Here is a 23,944-nt window from a genome sequence, read left to right as displayed (position 1 = left end):
TTGCCATAGAGGGAGTACAGAGAAGGTTCACCAGACTGATTCCTGGGATGGCAGGACTTTTATATGAAGAAAGACTTGGCGTGTACTCGATAGAATTTAGAAGATTGAGGGGGGATCTTATAGAAACTTACAAAATTATTAAGGGGTTGGACAGGCTAGAAGCAGGAAGATTGTTCCCGATGTTGGGGAAGTCCAGAACAAGGGGTCACAGTTTAAGGATAAGGGGGAAGTCTTTTAGGACCGAGATGAGAAAAACATTTTTCACACAGAGAGTGGTGAATCTCTGGAAATCTCTGCCACAGAAGGTAGTTGATGCCAGTTCATTGGCTATATTTAAGAGGAAGTTAGATGTGGCCCTTGTGGCTAAGGGGATCAGGGGGTATGGAGAAAAGGCAGGTACAGGATACTGAGTTGGATCATCAGCCATGATCATACTGCATGGCAGTGCAGGCTCGAAGGGCCGAATGGCCTACTCCTGCACCTATTTTCTATGTTTCTAAGTGCTGGTGTAATTCAGTGGGTCAGGCAGCATCTCTGAAGACAAAGGATGGGTGACGTCTTGGGTCGGGACCCTTCCTTCAGACTCAATTCCCTGAGTGAAGAAGGTCAGCATGCCACAACCCTTCAATACCACCCTATTTATGTGTGATGCCACTTTCAGATACCTTTGTACATATACTGTACGTCTAGATCCTTCTGTCCTCCAATATTCCCGATGGCCCGACCATTCACTGTGAAGGTCCTGCCCTGGTTTGACTTCCCAAAATCTCTATCTGTCATTCCACGGCCCACCTGCCTAGTTGAACAGGATCCCGCTGTAATTCTTGACAACCATCTTCACAGTTCACAATTCCATCTATTATTAGTGCCATCTGCAAACTTACAATCATACCTACTACATTCTTATCCAAATCGTTGATATAAATGGCAAACATGCTGGATTCTTTTCCAGAGATATGGGAAATCACCATTTGAAAAGACTAGGCTTGTATTCACTGGAGTTTAGAAGGATGAGGGGGTTCATTATAAAAGGACTGGACAAGCTAGATGCAGGAAAAATGTTCCCAATGTTGGGCGAGTCCAGAACCAGGGGCCACAGTCTTAGAATAAAGGGGAGGCCATTTAAGACTGAGGTGAGAAAAAACTTTTTCACCCAGAGAGTTGTGAATTTGTGGAATTTCCTGCCACAGAGGGCAGTGGAGGCCAAATCACTGGATGGATTTAAGAGAGAGTCAGATAGAGCTCTAGGGGCTAGTGGAGTTAAGGGATATGGGGAGAAGGCAAGCACGGGTTATTGATTGGGGACGATCAGCCATGATCACAATGAAGGGCCGAATGGTCTCCTCCTGCAACTATTTTCTATGTTTCTATGTATCACTTAATTTCCTCGTCTTCACCTTATCCCAGATACCATTGTTCACCCTTCCGAACTTTGCAACTTAAAACTTTTTTCATTTCTAACTTTTCCATTTCTGATGAAGCATTAACCTGATTTCCTACTTTAGATATGTTATTGGACTTGCTGTGTCTTTCCAACATTTTCTGTTCTACAGATTTTCAGCTCACTTGCAGTATTTTCTTTTGGGTGGGCCTGATCTCAGACAACGACGAGAAGGCCTACCGGGAGGAGGTGGTTGGTTTAGCACTCTGGTGCCAGGATAACAGCCTCCTCTTGAACATCAAAAAAAACGAAGGAGCTGATCATGGACTTTAGGAGGGCACATCATCCGAGGACGTACACACCATAAATGGGGATCCTGTGGATAGGGTGAACTGTTTTAAATATCTGGGAGTCCACATCTTCGAGGATATGACATGGGCATCACACGCCTCGGCACTCATGAGTAAGGCAAGGCAGCACCTTTACCACCTCAGGCAATTGAGGAAATTCAGAGTGTCTCCGAGGATCCTCCAGTGCTTCTACGCAGCAGCGGTGGAAAGCATCTTGTCCGGGAACATTACCATCTAGTTTGGGAATTGCTCTGCCAAGGACAAGAAGGCTCTGCAGAGAGTAGTGCGTTCGGCCGAACACACTATGGGAACTTCACTTGCCCCCCTGCAGGAACTATACATCAGGAGGTGCAACTCCAGAGCCAACAATATCATGAGAGACCCCTTCCACCCCTGCAACGGACTGTTCCAGCTGCTACGGTCAGGCAAACGCCTCCGTTGCCATGCGGTGAGAACGGAGAGGTTGAGAAGGAGTTTCTTCCCAGAGGCCATTCGGACTGTAAACGCCTATCTCACCAGGGACTAACTCTACTGAACGTTTTTCCTTCCATTATTTATTATGTAAAAGAATATGTGTGTTATGATTGTGTTTATAGTTTGTTTGGTTGTTTGTCTTTTGCACAAAAGTCCGTGAGCATTGCCACTTTCATTTCACTGCACATCTCGTGTGTGTATGTGACAAATAAACTTGACTTGACTTGACTTGACTTGGGGGAGAATTTGAAGTTTCATTGGGAATAAAGGATTTAAATGGTTTTGTTTAGGTTTCTGAACATCAGAAAAATGACCAAATTTGATCAAATCACTTGTCTGTAAACGTGGAAAAGGCAGTGTTGGTAATAAATTTAAATGTTAACATGTGCCTCAAGGAGAATGTGCAGAATTAATTTTCTGTTTATTTGAAAAGTATAGAAAGTATTAATTCTTCATAGGATTATAGGGAATGTGCTTTGACATAGTTTCCTGCTGCTGCTGGCCAGGTGCATATTTGGAAAGCCTATGCACTGTAGATGTTCATAGTGTACAGATGTGCTTGGAAGCTATTATCCATTGCATGAGTGGGAACCATCATTGCAATGGATAATAGGTTTCTGAAGCAAGCTGAAGTCTTAAAGTGGGAAATGCATTGAAGGCAGTCAACAGATAATTAAGATTTAATTAAATTCTTATTACAAAGTATGTAGCTTTTTAATTTTGTTTAATTCATTAACTTTTAGAAGAAAATCTTCAATTAAACAATTACTGGCAAATTAAAGAAGCAATATTTCAGGACATTTATTGAATGATTCAGTTAGTTAATTTGAGGAAGGACATTCTTGCTATTGAGGGATTGCAGCGTAGGTTCACAAGGTTAATTCCCGGGATGGCGGGCTATCATCTGTTGAACAAAAGGAGTGACTGGGCTTTTTTACACTGTAATTTCAGGTGCGGTCTCACTTGGGCCCTGTACAACTGCAGAAGGACCTCTTTGCTCCTATACTCAACTCCTGTTGTTATGAAGGCCAACACGTGATTTGCTTTCTTCACTGCCTGCTGAACCCATAACCATATAACCATATAACAATTACAGCACGGAAACAGGCCATCTCGGCCCTACAAGTCCGTGCCGAACAACTTTTTTCCCTTAAACCTGCATGCTTATTTTCATTGACTGATGAACAAGGATCCACAGATCCCATTGTACTTCCCCTTTACCCTACTAGACTCGATTTAGATAACATAGAAACATAGAAACATAGAAAGTAGGTGCGAGAGCAGACCACCAGGTCCATCGAGCCCGCACCGAACCACAGATAATAATCTGCCTTCTTGTTTTTGCCACCAAAGTGGATATCCTCGCATTAATCCACATTAAACTGCATCTGCCATGCATCTGCCTACTCATCCAACCTGTCCAAGTCACCCTGCATCCTCATAGCATCCTCTTCACAGTTCACACTGCCACCCAGTTTTGTGTCATCTACAAATTTGCTAATGCTACTTTTAATCCCTTCATCTAAATCATTAATATATATTTTAAATAGCTGTGGTCCCAGCACCGAGCCTTGAGATACCCCATTAACCACTAGAATGGAGATGAGGAAAAACGTTTTCACCCATAGAGTTGTAAATCTGTGGAATTCTCTGCCTCAGAAGACAATGGAGGCCAATTCTCTGGATGCTTTCAAGAGAGAATTAGATAGAGCTCTTAAAGATAGAGGAGTCATGGGATATGGGGAGGCAGGAACGGGATACTGATTGTGGATAATCAGCCATGATCACAGTGAATGGGCTCGAAGGGCCGAATGGCCTATTCCTGCACCTATGGTCTATTAATTTGTGGAATGGTTAAATGCTGACATGCCTGATATCAGACTTCACCATGATATATTTTTACATGTAAAGTCTTCTATAGAACTATTGGCACAAAATAATACTTGACAACAGGACAATGCAAAGTATTAATCTGTGTGAGATCAAATGAGCAAAAGCAGATTACAGCCATTAGTTCACTGGTGTACTATTAGCTGCTATTTATTTTATCTGTTATTCATATTGAATATCTAGCCTATTCTTTTGCATCCAGTTTTTGGTTGAGATTGCCATGTAGATTGCCGGTCATCAGACAGATTTATGCATCATCGAAAAGTGCCAATATGTAAGACTGAAACATGGTTACTGTTAATTAGCAATGGACTGTTTTAAATCTCGTGCATATTATAAACAGTTGATCTATAGTGTATAAAAATAAAGAAATTCTTATATCTGAATGAAATATCCTGGAGACAGGCATCCTAAATATCTGGTGATATTTTACATTGGGATTTATTATACATTCAGAGGCATGTTAGTGTAACATCTGTATTTGAGAGCTATTGCTGAACATTATCCAAAAGCATCTCTTTCAGCTGTTTGATGGCTATGTTGTAGAATACATCATGGAATATTTATTTCAGACTTTTCTAAAATAATCCAAGCACTCTGGTCTTTGTTCCAACCATCTGCCCTATCAACACCCCCCCCCCCCCCCCCCCTCCCCCCCCCCCCCCCCCCCCCCCCCCCCCCATCACCTGTGTCTACCTATTACATGTAAAGCCTTGTCCTGCCTCTCCCTTCTCCTAGCTTTCTTCTCCCCCCTCCACTACAATCAGTCTGAAGAAGGGTCTTGACCCGAAACGTCGCCTATCCATATTCTCAGAGATGCTGCTTGACCCATTGAGTTACTCCAGCATTTTGTGCACTCTTGTATGGATGTTGGTTATCCCTTTAAGATAAGCATTTAATGGCACAACCCATGATATTTGTTTACTGCACCAATAATATTTACAGACGAACCTGAGCCTGAGTACGAATGCCATGCAGAGTCTGGACCCCAAATTATTTTTGATACATGGTCCAGCGCTCAAGGCTTTTTAATCCTGTAGCTACTATGTTTCCTCACGTTTTGTTGAAATGTTTATTTTTTAAATACTACATTTTATGATAATTTGAAACCATTTCAATTTTAATTTCAGGAAATGCTATGTGATACAAAAGTGCTTTTAAATCATTACTGCCAATCAATTTTATTAAAAATTCAAGCAGTATGCTTAAGGCACACAATTTAATTTACCACCAGGTTTCAAACAAAAGGACTCAGTCTGTGTTATTTCATGTTTGGCGGTAAATGTGAATCAAGGTTGATTTTTACCCATCAATCATTGATTGGGACACAAAGAATATTCACATGATAATATTAAGATCATTTCTGACATTTTCCTCACTGTCCTTGGAAAACATTGGTAAATTTACATGAAGATTTAATATTTAAACAAGTGTACAACACCCATAAATGGCCAAGGAGGTGAAAGTAAATCATTGAATGTGAACTTTGTCGTCTTCCGTTAAGATATTCACATAAAAATGACTTTATGTTACATTTATGTAAAATAACATTATTAAATGATTGAAACATATGGGATTGTGATCTAAATATAAATCCTTAATGTATTTTTTGAAAAAAAAAGTATAGTTACCGATTTTTGACTGTTTGCAATGTTCTGTTGATGATCCTGGCCATTGATGTGGCTTCAGAAGCTATCCTGGTATTCAAGAAACTTCCTATAAAAGTGCCAACAGGCCTCTGTCAATGATACTGCAACCTAAGGAAAGCTGGCCTTTCAGTTTCACACCTCTGATGGTACATGATCAGAGCCGACTTACCCAAGTGACTGGTCTCGACCAGAAACGTCGCCTATTCCTTCGCTCCATAGATGCTGCCTCACCCGCTGAGTTTCTCCAGCATTTTTGTCTACCGTTAATTGAAGTTCTGTTGTTCATGTCAGTGAGTTAGTTTAGTTTATTGTCACCTGAGCAGCTTTTGATAAGTGCTAACCAGTCAGCGGAATGACAATACATTGTTTCAATCGTGTCATCCCCAGCGTACAGATACATGATTAAGTGAATAACGTTTAGTGTAAGAGAAAGTCCATTGGAGTCCGATTATAGATAGTCCAAGGGTCTCCAATGAGGTAGATAGTAGATTATAATAAAAAACTATTTTGTACATTTTCTTTTCATTGAAACGCTGTGTGCTGATTACATCTTCAAGGGGGATTGGTTGGGAGGAGTTACTGAAGACAGCATTAAGTTTGGAAAAATACTGTGATCACCCCAGGGGCATTTGACAATAATGTGACTTTAACACTGTTAATTCGATGATCTGTTGCTGCTGGGCTCACTAACCCCCACTGACACAGATCAGCTGCTGTTATCCTGAGCATTTACCATCAAAATTACAAATGAAACTATGCAGAAAAACACATGTTAACTCGCATCAGGAATTTTCTATCCTTTATTCTTCTTTTCTTTCCTCCAAATGGACAGTGAAAGGTAAGATTCCAAGAACATTATTTTCCCTACAAGCTACCACTGCAATCTATAGGGTTGTTACATTTTGCAAATCCACAATGAAAAGAACCTTAACCTTATTTGAAAAGAGCAAAATCTTGTAAATATATAGTTTATCAAAGTATTTTACTGGAGCATATTGATGAAGCCAGATAAGGAGATATTAGGACAGGTTATGTACATTACTTGCCTCTTAAGTCCACCGGGTTAAGCACTGGTTTACACTATTCCTACATTTTAATCTCCTAACATTCCCATCGACTCCTTCCAGCTCCTACCAGTTACTTGCACACTGGAGTTATAGTAACCAACTAACCTACCAAGCCAGGCACCTTTGGGATGCAGGAGGAAATCAGAGCACCCAACGGAACCAAAAGCAGTCTCACAAGGAACATGCAAACTCCCCACACTCAGCACAGCAAGTCAGGATTGAAGGTTACACAAAAAAGCTGGAGAAACTCAGCGGGTGCAGCAGCATCTATGGAGCGAAGGAAATAGGCAACGTTTCGGGCCGAAACCCTTCTTCAGACTCAGGATTGAACCCAGGTCTCTGGAGTTGTTAGCAGTAGCGCTGCTAGATGTGCCACGTTACCATCCACAAATCAAAGATAATTAAAGGTCAGGCAAATTTGTCATTGTCTCCCAAAATTAAGTTTCCATCTTGAATGTTTGAGGAGAGAGAGGAAGAGACTGAAAGATAGGAAAGAACTGTGCAAGTGAAGACTCAGGCACTGGTGGTAGAGAGAGACGGACATTTAGAATGAACAAATGACCAGAATTGGAGAAACTAAGTGTCCTTGACAGGTTCTAGAGATGCAAAGATTTGCAGAATTACAGAGGGGTAGAAGCTTGGGGGGATGTTAGCACACATCAGTAACTAAACAGACACAAGGTGCTGGAGTAATGCAGCGGGTCAGGAAGCATCCCTGGAGAACATGGATGTGTGATTTTTCGGGTCTGGACCCTTCTTCAGGACTAAAGAAGAGACCCAACTCCTAAACGTTACCTATCCATGTTCTCCAGTGATGCTCCCTGGCCCATTGAGTTACTCCAACACTTCCTTGTCTCTATTTCATAAGCCAGCACCCGCAGTACCTTTTTTCGATCTCTCCAGGAACTGAGCCTTGGGTTCCCTTGTCTACACCACAATAATTCATTTCTTCTAATGTTTCCTAAATGTTTTAAACGTTTTTAAAGATTTTGAAATGTTTCTCAAAGTGTACCCAGTCTACCTCTGTGGCTGAGCCAGTGCCTAACTGCATTATCTTAAACAAGTGTTAGTTTCATTTTGGTTTTGGTTGTTTTAAAGACTTTTAGGGATACAGTGCAGAGACAGGCCCTTCGGCCCACCTAGTCTGCACAGACCTGTGATTACCCTTGTACACGGCACTATCCTACACGGTAGGGGCAGTTTGCAATTTTACTGAAGCCAATTGACCTAAAAGCCTGTACATTTTTGGAGTGTGGGAGGAAACTGCTGCACCTGAAGAAAACCCTTCATGGTCACAGGGAGAATGTACAGACTCCGTACAGACAGCACCCATAGTCAAGATCTAGCCCAGAGGTAAGGCAACAACTCCACCCCTGCACTGCCCTTTTGTTGGTAGGATGGGCCTTGACTGCCGCACTTTGATGCCTCATGAAATAATGATGTGAGAGCAGTGACATGAACCATTTTGCACTGTTTGGCACAGGTTCTCACTGGGAGGCTTGTTGAAGAAACAGCGTGCGAAAAGCAGATGCTGTTTGCTCATCACTGATTGCAAATAATATAGCTTAATCACATTGATTAAAATAATTTTTTTTTTTTAAATGACCGCTCCACATCATTTCAGTTAACAGCTAAGAATTCAGTTGAGGCCCCGATTGAGTAATATTTCCTAAGAGTTGTCTTCTGTACCAAATTTCATTGACTGCTTGAGATCATTCCCATGTTTGTTCTCATAAATTATACAGATGGGAACAGGTCCTTTGGCCGAACTCATCCATGCCTCCGTGTGCACGTGCCATTTATCTGCACTTGTTCCATATCCTTTTTAACATTTTCTATCCAAATACCGGTCCAAATGTCTTGCAAGCAATAATTGTACCTGTCTCTACTACTACCTTTGGCAGATTGTTCCATACACCCACAAAACTCTGCATGGAAAAAGGCCCCTCATGTCCCATTTAATTCTTTCTTCTCTCACCTTAAACCAATGCCCTCCAGACTCCCCGATTCTGGGAAAAGGACCATGACCTTTTCTAGCTATGCCCCTCATGATTTTAGAAACAGCGATAAGGTCGGTACTTCACTCCTGGGAAAACAATCTCAGCTCATCCAGTCTCTCCTTATAATCCAAGCTCTCCACTCCCAGCAACATCTTTGGAAAACTTTTCTGCACTGTCTCTAGATTAATCCCACCTTTTCTTTAGCACGGCAAACAGAATTGCATACAATATTCCAGGGGTGGTCTCATCAACATCTTGTACAGCAGTAACATAACATCACATCCCAACTCTTGTATTCAATACCTTGATGGTCGAGGACACTGGCCACAGGTTTCTAATCAGAAAAGCAATTGTTCATTGAAGCCCATTTCGGCAACTCCTTTGCATTCATCAATCTTCTTAGTGAGTATCCCAACTAAATTATTGAGACAAGATTTGCCTCACACAAAGCCATGATGACTATCCATGATCAGCCCCCACCTTTCTAATCACATAAATTCTATCCCCTAGAATGTTTCCAATAATTTCCCTACCAATGAGGTAAGGTTGTACTGCCTTTTTTAAAATAAAGGAATGGCATTAACTAATTTGCTGTTTTGTGTCCTGTGCAAGGGAGCATAAATATCCATCAAGGCCTCAGCTATTTCCTGTTATGCTTCCCATAGATACCTTCAGGCCCTAGATATTTATCAACCCTTATGTGTTCCGTGACATCTAACGCATTCTCCTTCTTAATACCGACCTGCTCCAGATTAAACATATACTCCTACTGGAACTCTTTGTCCTTCTCTTTGGTAAGTTATAGATGAAAATTATTCATTTATGACTTCACCAACATCCCCTCGCTCCACAAATAGATTACTCCTTTCCACCCACTCTTTCTCTGGCTATCCTCTTACAACTCATTTCATAACTTCACCAGTTATAATGAAAACAGCCCTAGCATATGGCTATATTATGAATTTAATCTTCTATGGGAAACATTTTACTGACTTGCAACATTTCTATATTAACTGCTCCAAGTTCCTCCTTTGGAAATGATCCATTAATCTCACAATATTACTACCCGAAACATGATATTGTGAAGGAACACATGAGTTCAGAAAAAAAAGTCCAGTAAACAATAGGATCCAGAACAGGGTTGAAGCTCTGTAATTTCGCACCTGGACTGCAATGTTGAAATGCAGAAATTACCAACAGTGGATTTGTTTTGTGTCTCTAGTGGGAGGCACAATCCACATTTACCACTTCCCATAGATGTACACCTGAGATTAGATCCCAAATGTATTTTAGATTGTGACTGGATAGCCACAGACAATATCACATAGACTCATAGAGTCATACAGTGTGGAAATAGGCCCTTCGGCCCAACTTGTCCACACCGACATGTTGCCAAAATGTTCCATCTACACAAGTCCCACCTGTTGCATTTTGCCCATATCCTCTAAATCTATCCTATCCATTTACCTGTCTAAATGTTTCTTAAATGCTGCGATAGTACCTGCCTCAACTACCTCCTCCGGCAGCTCGTTGCATACACCCACCACAAATTTACCCCTCAGGTTCCCATTAAATCTTGCACCCCTCTCACCTTAAACCTAGGTTCTCCTGAGTCCTTTGGTTCTCAATTCCTCTACTCTGTGCAAGAGACTTTTACCCAAAATATTTCTCTCATGATTTCGTATATATTGAATATATACGTGTATATACGTATATATTTTATGGTCAACCCTCATCCTCCTGTGCTCCTGGTGCAAATTTGAAAAATGTAATGTCGTTATCTATACTTTTTCGTTAAACAGAGACATTGCCAATGAAGCATTTGGTAGTATTGGCTAATACCAAATAATTCCAGTTATAAAGCTACACTGTGCAAGAGGTAGGCCTGATCTCATCACCTTGTTCAAATAGAATCATTATTTTTATTTTATATAATACGAAGAGGTGAGCATGGAAAGGTAAAAGTGGTTAATGATAATAAGGTATGCATTTATATCCTGAATGTAAAGGACATTTCAAAGCTGCAATTAAAGATTTACTGGATGAAACTCGATTGTTGAGGAGCATCACCACAATGTCAGAAATTGCCTGGGAAGGATGATGAGGGAGCAGGACGTCAATTTCATGTTGGAAGTTGCCTGTTGATAGTTGGGGGTTAGATGTGGTAGACTGTGAGTAAAAAAATTAAAGTTAATGCCACAATATTGTTCTTGGGTTGTTGGTGGTGAGATAGAGCGAGGGTGATATGAGAAATTGCTGCAGTTAGTTTCAAGCTTTGAGGAAGAAGTCCATCAGCTCATTGCAGAGAGGAAGACAATACGATTTTCTAAACAACAAAAGGTCCCTACTGAAACAATGTCTATTGTTCATGGCAACAAAGCGTTAATCAGCTATGCAGCAACAAATGCACCAGACATGCCTTAATCCTGCAACAAATACAATACAATATAATACAATATAAACAGCTGTAAATGTAGAAGTGGAAGAATTTAGTGAAAGAATGACAATCAATTTGGGATTCTTACTAAAATATCCAGTGTCTGACCCACAGAATTACAGATTGATGAAGCTCAATTCCACAATTTGAACTCAAGAGGTTGGTACATATTTGGAGCATGTAAAAGTCATCAGGCATGCTGCTGATCATAATCCACATTAAACCTCTCAGACCCGAGTTATCCCTTGAGCTTCACTTTCTCGGGTCTTTTAAATGAACAACAACGCCATCTGTTTCAATACATATATTATTCAACAAGCTGTGTGTTAGACCTGCACCATAAGAAAGGTCATTTGTTTAGACAAAGTCCTCTAGTTTTGTACATGGAGGCATATGGAGTGATAGATGAAAATGATCAAGAATCATTTAGCCTTTACACCATCTTATTAGTTACAAAACATATTAATGGAGTTACTGAAGCAAAACTGTGTGGACATGAGAAAAATAGGAAAGGCTGGAAATACTCAACAGATCAAGTAACATCTTGGAGTGAGAAACACAATTAATCATTCGGGACGATGACCTTTCATCAAATCCCCTCATCAGAGTAATGGAGTCACAGACCAATGAAGGCATTTCTCCCTTACTCAAAAAGGCTTCTCATTAAAATGAAATTTAAAATGAATTATGTACACATGGTCACGGTAGCTTTGAGAATCATTGTGTATCACAGAGTACCACATATATTTTTATATGTATAAGATTTGCTTAAGAATTCCAGCTTTCAAAAGAAATGCTCCATTTACCTTTCATTACATTTATGCAAGCAGGAACCCAATTAACCTACAGACCTGTACGTCTTTGGAATGTGGGAGGAAACCAAAGACATGTTGGATACATCAGGCTATTCCAGGGTATTTCCTGACCCGAAACTTTGGAGTGTGGGAGGAAACCGAAGATCTCGGAGAAAACCCACACAGTCATGGGGAGAATGTACAAACTCCGTACAGACAGCACCAGTAGTCGGGATCGAACCTGGGTCTCCGGCACTGCAGGTGCTGTGGGGCAGCAACTCTACTGCTGCACTACCATGGCGGGTTGTAAGCTACCCAAGTGGAATATGAGGTGATGTATTAACCAGCATCTGCAGTTCTTTGTTTCTGCTCAATAAATCAGTGATTACAAAGAAGGATACCAGAGTTGCAAGATATATAGGGGCACCCCACATACATTGCAACAATCTCCTTTTAAAATAGTCTATGAACATTTTAAATATCTTGGAATTTATGTGACTAAGAAATATACTTATTTATTTAACTTAAATTTTCCTTCTTTACTTAATAAACTGCATACTTACAAAATTCTTAAGGGGTTGGACAGGCTAGATGCAGGAAGATTGTTCCCGATGTTGGGGAAGTCCAGGACAAGGGGTCACAGCTTAAGGATAAGGGGAAAATCTTTTAAAACCGAGATGAGAACAACTTTTTTCACACAGAGAGTGGTGAATCTCTGGAACTCTCTGCCACAGAGGGTAGTTGAGGCCAGTTCATTGGCTATATTTAAGAGGGAGTTAGATGTGGCCCTTGTGGCTAAGGGGATCAGGGGGTATGGAGAGAAGGCAGGTACGGGATACTGAGTTGGATGATCAGCCATGATCATATTGGATGGCGGTGCAGGCTCGAAGGGCCGAATGGCCTACTCCTGCACCTAATTTCTATGTTTCTATGTTTCTATAAGAATATTCAGTATTGGAAAACGCTTCCCATTTCAATGCTCGGTAGAATTAATTTCATAAAAATGATTTCCCTTTCCACAATTACTGTACTTATTTCAATTTATTCCGATATATCTCCCCAAATTAAATAAAAACTTGATTCTATTGTTACAATTATAAGAACCATAGAATAAGTAAAAAACATTTATGTAAATCTAAGATGAATGGAGGATTAGTTTTACCAAATTTTTAATTTTATTTTTGTGCAGTTAATATTAAAAATATGAACTTCTGGTTGGAAGATATGGATCAACAACCAGATTGGTTAAAGATGGAAAAGGAAGATTGTTTACCTTTTGAAATTGGCTCGATCTTGTTAACCCCCACAAGACTGAATAAAAAAACATAGTGAAAATCCGATAATATATAGTGGTATATGAACTTGGAAACAATTAAAAATGACTTTAAAATTGGATAATTTATCACTCTTTCTCCCCATTGTAAATCATCCTTCATTTAAACCTTCTGTGTTGGATAAAGGTTTTGTACAATGGAAAAACTATGGAATTAAAAAGGTGGGACACCTTTACAGAAAAGGTATTTTTCTTTCATTTCAGGAGTTATAACAGAATTATGGACTACACTCAAATATTTTTTTTAGATATTTACAACTTTAGAGATTATATTAAATCACATACACAAGAATATAGAACTAAGGAGCCAGCAATCCTTGAAGAATGTTTGAATAAACATCCTAACACGGATAAATTAAATCTCACATTTATAATATTATTTTAGATAGTGAGGTCCCGTCGACGGAAGTACATAGACAAGCATGGGAAAATTAAGTTACTCACACCATAATGATAGATATATGGGATGAAAGTTTACAACATATACATCAATGCTCGTGAAATGCCAGACACTCTTTAATAGAATGTAAAGTACTACATAGACTGCACTATTCTAAAACAAAATTAAATATAATTTTTCCAAATATTTCTCCTATCTGAGACAAATGTCAATATTTAGAAGCTAATTTAATTCATACTTTTGTAAACTGTACAAAAATTAAAAATTTCTGGACGGATAGTTTTTAAATTATTTCTGAAGTTGCTAATATCCAATTGGATCCTGATCCAAAACTAATAATATTAGGAATATCAGAACAAAGCATAAAACTTACAATAAACCAAAGAAATGTCCTTGATTATAGTATAATAATTGGGAAAAAATTAATATTACAATTTTGGAAAAACCCAGCAACCCCCACAATTAAAATGTGGATTATGGAGATGTCTGGGACCTTTCATTTGGAAAAAAATAGACTTGTCTTAATTGACAAATCAGAACAATTTGCTAGAATATGGTCTCCATTTATTGATTTTCTGAAAGGGTAAATTGGTTCAGCACGGAAACTTGACTGAAACTTGAATCCAGGATTGGATGAATAATTACACTTTATAATGAATCACTATTGCTCAAAGTAGAGTTTGTTTGGTGAACGAAGAGGCCAAGAGATCAAGTCAATTTATAACTGGTTCAATTTGCAATTGGATAAGTTTGTATCACATGGTATGATTCTTAATGCATTCAGACTCTGCATTTAGCTGACAGCTACTGCCTTAAGTAAAGGATGTACTGTTTATAGCTCTACTTCTGTTTATTTGTGCATACAGACAGGATCACAAGAAACTCCTTAGATTTTACGCATTCCATTGAAATGTAACAACTATTGGTCCAATCCCCAAGCAGATTTAAATCCCTTCTCTTATAAACTGATGAGCTTTTGGTCTTTTACAAATTCAGACATTTTGCTTATAGTCACACACTTAAACCCCTGTCTCACGGTGCGAGTCCACACTCGAGTGACCCCGAGTGACAGAAAAAAATCAGACTCGTGGTTGTGTACGAGATTCCAAGTTTATGTTCAAGAGTTTAACCGAGTTCCCACGGGTATGTCTAAGTTTGCCGTTTACTTCTCATTTCTGCGAGGTTCCAAGTTCGTCTCCCGCGTTACTTTTGAGCCGACAACGTCTACCGACGTGTGAAAAATCATCACATGGTAAAAGTGATGTCATACAGTTTTTTTTCTCACTATAAAAAATCCCAGCCTGAAGAACGCTCTCGACCCGAAACATCACCTATTTCTTTTCTCCAGAGATGCTGCCTGACCAGCTGAGTTAGTTCATCATTTTGTGTCTATCTTTGGTTTAAACTAGTATCTGCAATTCCTTCCATCAAACTTTTAGAGCAGTTTGTTTCAAGAAACAATCCTTCCAAAATTGCATTCAAAAGTCCATTTGAACTGCATTTATTCAAAGTCTGGCATCAATCATAGGCTGTTTTTTTTTTGTCGGGAGGAACTGCAGATGCTGGTTTACACCGGAGATAGACACAAAATGCTGGAGTAATTCAGCGGGACAGGCAGCATTTCTGGAGAGAAGGAATGAGTGACTTTTCTGGTCGAGTCCCTTCTTCAGACTGAAAAAAACATTTCCACCCTTCTCTCCAGAGATGCTGCCGGCTTGGCTGAGTTACTCCAGCTTTTTGTGTCTAGTAAGATTGTTTTATTTCCTTAATTTATCTCTCATCAGAACGTTGGTAAACTTCTAACAAAAAGATTAGGTAAGTTGAACATTAACGTTATTTTTCCCCTGACAGCAAGGTCCGTAGACCACAGGGATAGCAGTGTGTGTCTCTCTACTCACCCAGTATGTCCGTCAGAACAGCCGTCCCACCGTCGCGACTTAAACTGTATAAAAAGCAGCGGCTCAAAACATTGCTGATTGGGCAGATCTGACCAGAAACCACCCCAGCCCTGGGAAACAACTTTTTCAGAGCCCTACAGTCACCCCAGCCCGCCCGCAAACCTCTGAATGAAAGACAAAGCTCAAACTCTGCACCGAGGTCAGGATCGAACCCGGGTTTCTGGTGCTGCCAGGATGATAAAAAAATTATCAATTAAAAGAATTGAAAGCAAAAGCTACTGATGATAAATTTTTATCAGTTAATAAACAGCAAATGCAATTTGAGAACGTTTAATTGATAAAAGATTTCCTGTCTGAATTGGTTTAAATCTGGTATTTTTACCCATCTTTTGTATTTGCATAATGAGGTGTGGAAGGGACAGCTCTGACCTTTAGTCGCTCTTGTTATGCACTCAATATGCAGGACTATTTGATTATTTTTTTAATCTTTATCCTGAGATAGGTGAAATAAACAAAAAGATCGCTATTGACATGCTCTGAGTCATCATCTATCCATGCAGAAATTTCCACGCGGTTAATATAATTGTTAGCGGCAGCTTTTTAAATCCTTCTTCCCCATTTCGTCACAATAACCATTTTAATATTGCGCATTGTTATTCTTGTTACCCTGGCTAAAAGATTTTTATCCCATAAATAAGAACCAATATAGTGAGGTGCTTGCTTCAGATTCTTCTCTTCCTCTGATATTCTCTGTGTTTCTCTCTCCTGTCCTCTCTCTCTCCATCTCCCCCTCCCTCATCTCCCCCTCCCTCTCTCCCCCCATGGGCAATCACTACCAAAGTGTCTGCTCACACAGTCAGTACACCCATCATACACTTGTCTCCCGTACTAAGTCACCCCAACTCCCCCCACTCCCCCCCCCGACTCCCATCCCCTCCCCCCCACCCACCTTTCCCTCCCAACTCCAGTCCCATCCCGACCCCTGGGAAACTGAAGGGATCGACAATCAACTGCCACAGATACAAATAACATCATACACAAGAAAGGGCAGATGCTGGTTGACAAAAATTGAACACACGATGCTGGAGTAACACAAAGACGCAGCAGAATATTGGAAACATCATCCCATCACCCATTCCTTCTCTCCAGTGATGCTGCCTGTCCCGCTGAGTTAAAGAGTGCCCACGGTAGGCTCACGAATCACTACGGTAAACTCACGGGCTACTACGTTCTTACAACGAGTTTAAATGTTTCAAATTTTAACTTCAAGAGTAAATTTGACTCGTGGAAATCTTTCATCATGTTGAAAGTTTTTCTAGAGTTAACAAGTTTCCCGGGTACCTACCGTTAGCACCACGAGTCGCTAAGTTGCGTCCACGAGTTCCGACGTTCCTGCTACGTCAATTGTACGTGATTATCATGAGTTTAATTTGTTTTAAACTTGGGGTCACTCGTGGGTCGACTCGCACCGTGAGACAGGGATTTTAACATTCTTTCACTATGTAGTGAAAAACAGGATCCCAATGGAGCTTTCTGGGCGATCTAATGAGTTACAGGGTGTGGTGCCAAGTTAATGCCGATTTAAGTACCACTATGTTTGGGGTGCAATTGAGTAGCCGACTGCAAATCCATTGCATAATATTTAAACTGATTCCACTGTTCTTTATTTTTGGGACCTGTCTAGCTCAAGAAAATAGTGAGCAGAGGTCTAAAACCACCTGGAAAAATATGGAAATTTAATAATCAGACCATGCAACTGTACTTTGTACATTCCTTGTAAACTACCTGTTGCATCATCTCATGGTACAGTTAGACATCCAGTATTGGAAGAGAGGACAACATAAGCAATTAGTATTCCTGTTGACAGCTACATCTCATACTACACAGGGAGAGGAAATGTTTATAATAGATGTATCAATATGTGTTAACTCTCTGTGCAACACTTTCTGTAGAACCAATGCATGTGTCAAGACAATGCCAACCTGTGACACTTTTTTTCAGTAATGAAACTTTGGGACGAGTAGACAGTACAGAGGCAAGAATCTTGTCAATGAAGAGACAGAGGGGAGACAGGGGGAGACAGGGGGGGCAGACAGTATGTAGCATTGATTCAGCCTGTTTTGCTGCAGTCGCTGCAATGTTTCTATAAACCAATTGCCGTCACCTGTGTCCGACAAGTGAGATGTGGCAGGTAATGGGAACATTCATGATGATTCATGAATCATGGTGAATGCGGGATTCTCTGCCACAGAAGGTAGTTGAGGCCAGTTCATTGGCTATATTTAAGAGGGAGTTAGATGTGGCCCTTGTGGCTAAAGGGATCAGGGGGTATGGAGAGAAGGCAGGTACAGGATACTGAGTTGGATGATCAGCCATGATCATATTGAATGGCGGTGCAGGCTCGAAGGGCCGAATGGCCTACTCCTGCACCTAATTTCTATGTTTCTATGTTTTTCATCAGCTCTGCTTCCGTCGCCTCCACCTCTGGGACTTTTTCTGTGGTAAGGAGTCCTCACCACCCAGTGACAACCCCTTCCTCCACCTTCAAGATGCCTCCTCCTCCTCATGACCTTTTTTAGTTTAGTTTAATTTCGAGATACAGCACAGAAACAGGCCCTTCAGCCCACCGAGCCCATGCCGACCAACGACCACGTACACTAGCCCTGTCCCACACACTGGGGCCAATTTACAATTTTCACCAATGCCAATTAACTTACAAACCTGTACACCTTTGGAATGTGGCAGGAAACCAGAGCACCCAGGGAAAACCCACGTGGTCACGGGCAGAACATACAAACTCCATACAGCCAGCACCCATAGTCAGGATCAAACCTGGGTCTCTGATACTGGAAGGCAGCAACTCTACCACTGCGCCACCTTGCCACCCCACTGAATTATCCTCTACCCTCTCTGAACATTTTAATATCCAACAGCTGGTGCAACATTATCAACCATCTTGACTTCTCCACTCCCCTTATCCACGCCAATCTAACCACCTCTGAAGGCGCAGCCGTCTGCTCACTCAGCCGTGATCCCAACATTGTTATCAAACCCGCCAGCAATGGAGGAGCCGTGGTTGTTTGGCATGCGCTGACCTTTATCGGGCTGAGGTCAAATGCCAGCTCTCAGGTATCTCCTCTTACCTACCCCTTGACCATAACTCCACCGTCGAACGCCAGGCCATCAACTCCCAGACGATTGATATCATCATCTCTGGCAATCTCCCTTCCACAGCTTCCAACCTTCTAGTTCCCCAACCCCACATTGCCTGCTTTTATCTTCCTTCCTTTACATCTCCATCCTTGTTCCAAATGTACACAGGCACCACCCCCTAAACCTTTCTCCCCAACATCGATAACTGCACAGAGTTGCCTCCTGCACCCGTGCAGAACAAATTGATTTTATTAACTTTATAACAAACTTCCACCCTGCCCTCCAATTCACAGAAACTATTTCTGATACCTCTCTCCACTTCCCTGTGGACATCATAGTGGGCAGACTATCGACTAACATCTACTACAGACCCACCGACTCCCACAGTTATCTGGATTAGACCTCCTCCCACCCTAACTTTTCTGTGCCTATTTCTCCATCTGCTGCATCTGCTCCAAAGTGAGGCTTTCCAGTCTAGATTATCGGAGATGTCCTCGTTCGGTAGTGAATGTGTTTTACCCTTTCTGCCATAGATGGATCCCTCGTCTGCATCTCCTCTCTGTCCTGCAGTTCTGTTCTCACTCCCCCTCTTCCTAGATGGAACAAGGATACAATTCCCCTGGTCCTTACCTTTTACCCCACCAACCTCCGCATTCAAAACATCATTCTCTGAGATTTCTACCATCTTCAACGTGATCCCACGTCCAGTCAGATCTTCCCATCCCCATCCCTTTCCTCCTTCTGCAAAGACAGTTCCCTCTGAAACTCCTTGGTTCACTCACCTCTTCCCACCCAAACCATCTCCTCCCCAGGTACTTTCCTCTGCAACCGCAGGAGATGTAAAATCTGTATTATGTATTCTTGCTCATTTCCATTCAGGGCCACCTACGGCCCTTCCAGGAGAAATGGAGGTTCACATGCACCTCCTCCAACCTTTTCTGCTGCATTCAATGTTCCCAAAGTGGCCTAATTTGCATACACCACATGTAGACTAGGTGACCATTTGACCGAAAACTTGAGTATGGTCTGACAAGGCTTGCTGGATCTCCCATTTCTGCATGGATATCTACACCTCCCGCTGCCTTAGCAGGGCAAAGAATATCATCAAAGACAGCTCCCATCCTGCGTTTGGACTGTTCGACCTACTGCCCTCTGGAAGGCGCTATAGGTGCATCAAATCCAGGACAAATAGACTCAGGAATAGTTGTTTTCCGAAAATTATAACTACTCTTAATTCAAATTCACACATGCACTGACTTCACAGCCCAACACCCGGACTTCCATCTGTATATATGTATATAGCGCCGCAGAATTGTGCACCTATCCCTCCCCCCCCTTCTCCCTTCTGTTTTTGTTTTTCTGTTTCTTGTTTTTTGTACTAAATTATATGTATGCACTGAGTACGAGCAGCTTTCAATTTCATTGTACATGTATAGTGACAATAAATGGCATATCTATCTATCTATCTCTGGACCTCCCATTTCATAACCATTTTACCTCCCCTTCCCATTCCCGTACTGACCTTTCTGTCCGGAGCCTCATCTGTTGCCGGAGTGAGGCCACATGCTAACTGGAGGATCAGCTCGTCACCTTCTATGTGGGTAGATTACAACCTAACAGTATGGACATTGAATTCCCCAGTTTCAAATAACTAACCTATGAATCCCCCTACCCCTTTCTTCCTCCTCTCTTCCCACATGGATTTAAACCTATTTTCCCCTTCCACCAATATTCCTTCCTCTGGCTACACACTTTTTCTATCCTTATCTCACACTATTTGTCTTTTGATCTCTGTTCAATCATCTACCTACCAACCACCCCCCCCTCCCCCCCCTCACCTGTATCCATCTATCACTTTCCAGGCTTTATCTTGCCCCCACCTCTTCTCCTCCTTTCTCTACCCCCCAACGCACTCCACCACAATCAGACTGAAGAAGGATCCCAACCCATAACGTCAGCTATCGATATTATCCAGTGATGCTGCCTGACCTGCAGAGATACTCCAGCATTTTGTGTCTGTATTAATTCATCAGACTTTTCTGCTTGAATTTATTTTTTATGTTTATGTTGTTAAGGAAATTAATTCTTGAAACCAGAGCAATTAAACACTTGATTACACTTCTCTAACTTTACTTTTGAGATTTTGCCAGTTTGTATTTTTGTTTTGTAATTACAACCCTGTTTCTTCATTTTGTAAATCCAACACCTGCAGCTATCATTCATGTAAAACACTTTTGAGCCACAATCCATCCTCTAGATTGTCCTTACACTGCATATCCTGAATGCTTACCTAATCAATACACCTTAGAGTGGAGCAAAACACAATGGGAAAAAAAATCCAAATTTTGCTGCTGCACAATTTAACAGTGTTTCCATTCCTGATTACATTGGTACTTGTTTAAGTATTGTGTGATGACAGATTTGTTCTTGATTGACTCCCCCAAGGGAATGTAGCATATTGTGGACGCAGCCCAGTCTGTCGTACATACCAGCCTCCCTCCCATTGACTCCATCTACACCTCATGCTGCTTCGGCAGAACTACCAGCATAATCAAGGACGAGTCACACCCTACCCACTCCCTCTACTCCCCTCTCCCTTCGGGCAAAAGGTATAGAAGAATGAAAACGCACACCTCCAGATTCAGGGACAGTTTCTTCCCAGCTGTTATCAGGCAAGTGAACCATCCTACCCGCAACTAGAGAGCAGTCCTGAGCTACTGTCTACCTCATTGGAGACCCTTGGACAATCTGGATTTTAGATATCGGACTTTACTGCCTTTTATCATGTTTCTATACAGATTGGATGGCTCAAATGTAATCAAGTATCGTCTTTCCACTGACTGGTTAGTACGCAACAAAAGCTTTTCACTCTACCTCGATACACGGAACAATAATAAACTAAACTACTCAAATGTTCTCTTTCATCATAACAAAGATTGGGAGGAATGACTTAAGATGGATTCTTGGTTCAATCTAGGCACTTGATTCAAACAAGACAAAGGAACACAAGAGACTGCAGATGCTGGAATCTGGAAAGGAATAAAAATAGGTCATGGAACTCAGCATCTATGAGGGGGAGAGGAATTGTCGGTACATTAGTCGCGACACTGCATCAGGACTGAGACTGCATAGGGAGGATAGCTAGTGTAAAGAGAAGTATGGAGGGGCGAGGCAGAAACTTTTCTCCAGAGATGCTGCCCGACCTGCTGACGCGAGGTTCGATCCACCGGCGTGGGAGAGCTGATATTCCCCCCGATGCAGAAGCAGATGGCCTCGACGAGGAGGGCCCGCCACGGGCTACGGGAGTCAAGATCATCCCGTCAACGGAGGACTCGAGGCCCCCCGACTGCGGGAGAGCAAAGGGAGGAGATTTAACTTTTTTTCGCCTTCCATCACAGAGAGAGGAATGTGGAGTAGTCTCGGTGATGGATGTTTATGTTGAAATGTGTTTTGTGTGTTCCGTTGCTTTTTCTTTGTATGACTGACTTTGCAAATGAGACTTGGCTAATAAAGTATTATTGTGATTGTGTTCGCAAGAACAGCGAGGAAGAAGCAGCAGAGGAGAAACATTCGACAAAAAAGGCCAAGGAAAAGTAAATAAATAATCTCCACTGACATGGCTGAAGAGCAGCAGCATGACAAATATTACTGTGCACCACAGTTTATAGATTAATGCAGGGTGTACGAGTTCCCAGTCACTTGTGTTGAAGGAATCTGAGTGTCTGTACACGAGCAGCAGCTGCTTCCTTGTTCTGGCTCCTGATCGATATGCTACATGAAGCCTTTTTCAAGTGATAGCTTTGATGTCTATGATGGGTTTTCATGGAAGGAATGACAATGAAAACATGTTTCACGCCTTGAAGAAATTAGCAGACATCAAAGTTACGTTTTGCCCAAGCCAGATGCCATAGGATAGATTTTACTTTTCATCACTGCGTGGCAAACTCAGTTTTGTGAACCTGTTGCACCGCCCTCTGGTTTATCAAGCAGAATGGATAATGAGCAGCCTCTCCACATTACTGAGCATATCACGTGCACGGAAAAGCTCAAAGCTAATCTCCAAGTGATGAACTGTGGCTAGCCTGGAAAGGGTTAACTTGTTAGCTTGGGAACTGCAGTTTGCCTCAAATGCTTTGAACTAGAAAAAGGTGGAGGGTGGCGAGGAGCTACTTCAGAATGAGCTCCTGTTAGAAAGTTCCCTGCATTGACTTCAGCTCAAAAGCCCTTAAATATTGCACAGCAGATTTGGAAACCCTTCTTCTCCCCAATCCATTTCGGTTCGGGGCGCTGTCCTGTGCATGGCTGCCCAGCCAGCAGCTGTCTGTCTCTTCATCTTTTTTTTAATTTTTAGTTAGTTAAAGTGTTTTGTTTGGAGGTCTAAACTTTTTTATGTGGGGGGGGGGGGGGGGGGGGAAGGGGGAAACTGTCCTTCAGGGTCCCTACCTGGTCGGAGAGGCAGCTTTTCTCCGGGCTGCAGTTTCGACCTGTCCTCGCGGCCTACCAGCGGGTCTGGAGCGGCGTTTCCTGTCGGGGACCGCCCAGTACCACGGCTTCGGCGGCGGCACGGTGCTGGAGCGCTATCGCGGAGCGGGCGAAGCCTTGCCCGGGTCGCCGCGCTGGAACTCCGGTATGCTGGGACCAGCGATAAAAAACATCGCGGAGCTGCGGGTCTGAGGAGCGGCCAGCTGCGGGCGGTGGTGCTGACTTTACATCGGGAGCCTGGGATCTCTCGACGAGATCACCAGTTGTGGAGCTCCATCCGGCGCAACCTTGTCGGCTTCGGAAGCCACGGTCTCCAGTACGGAAGCGGCCGTTCCAGGGTTTCCATGCCGCTGTGAGGACTCTCCCAACGCCGGAGCACCATCACCCGGCGAGAACGGCCTGGAACATCGGGCCTCCATGGAGGCAACTGTGGAGGCCTTAATGGGCCCGACTATGGGTGAACTGGGGTTGGGGATTGGACTTTGTGCCTTCTCTCATAATGGGAACCATTGTGGGGGGATGTTTTTATGTTTAATTGTCTTTATTATTGTTATGTCTGTATTATGTGCTGCACGGAGAGGACGCTGGCGCTGTTTGTTCGCCGCTTCTCCATTTGCTATTGTCTGTTATTATTGT

At 42.0% G+C, this 23,944-nt stretch overlaps 1 protein-coding gene across 7 annotated transcripts in view; it reads right to left on the bottom strand.

The window, feature by feature from the left end:
• Positions 1 to 23,944, bottom strand: part of celf4 (CUGBP, Elav-like family member 4) — a 1,152,430-nt gene that overhangs the window by 147,915 nt on the left and 980,571 nt on the right. The window lies entirely within an intron of this gene.

The sequence above is a fragment of the Leucoraja erinacea genome, chromosome 1, assembly GCF_028641065.1.
Source record: "Leucoraja erinacea ecotype New England chromosome 1, Leri_hhj_1, whole genome shotgun sequence".
NCBI classification, from domain to species: domain Eukaryota; kingdom Metazoa; phylum Chordata; class Chondrichthyes; order Rajiformes; family Rajidae; genus Leucoraja; species Leucoraja erinaceus.
Note: the sequence above shows the minus strand (reverse complement) of the source record. Positions and strands in the feature narration are given on the sequence as shown.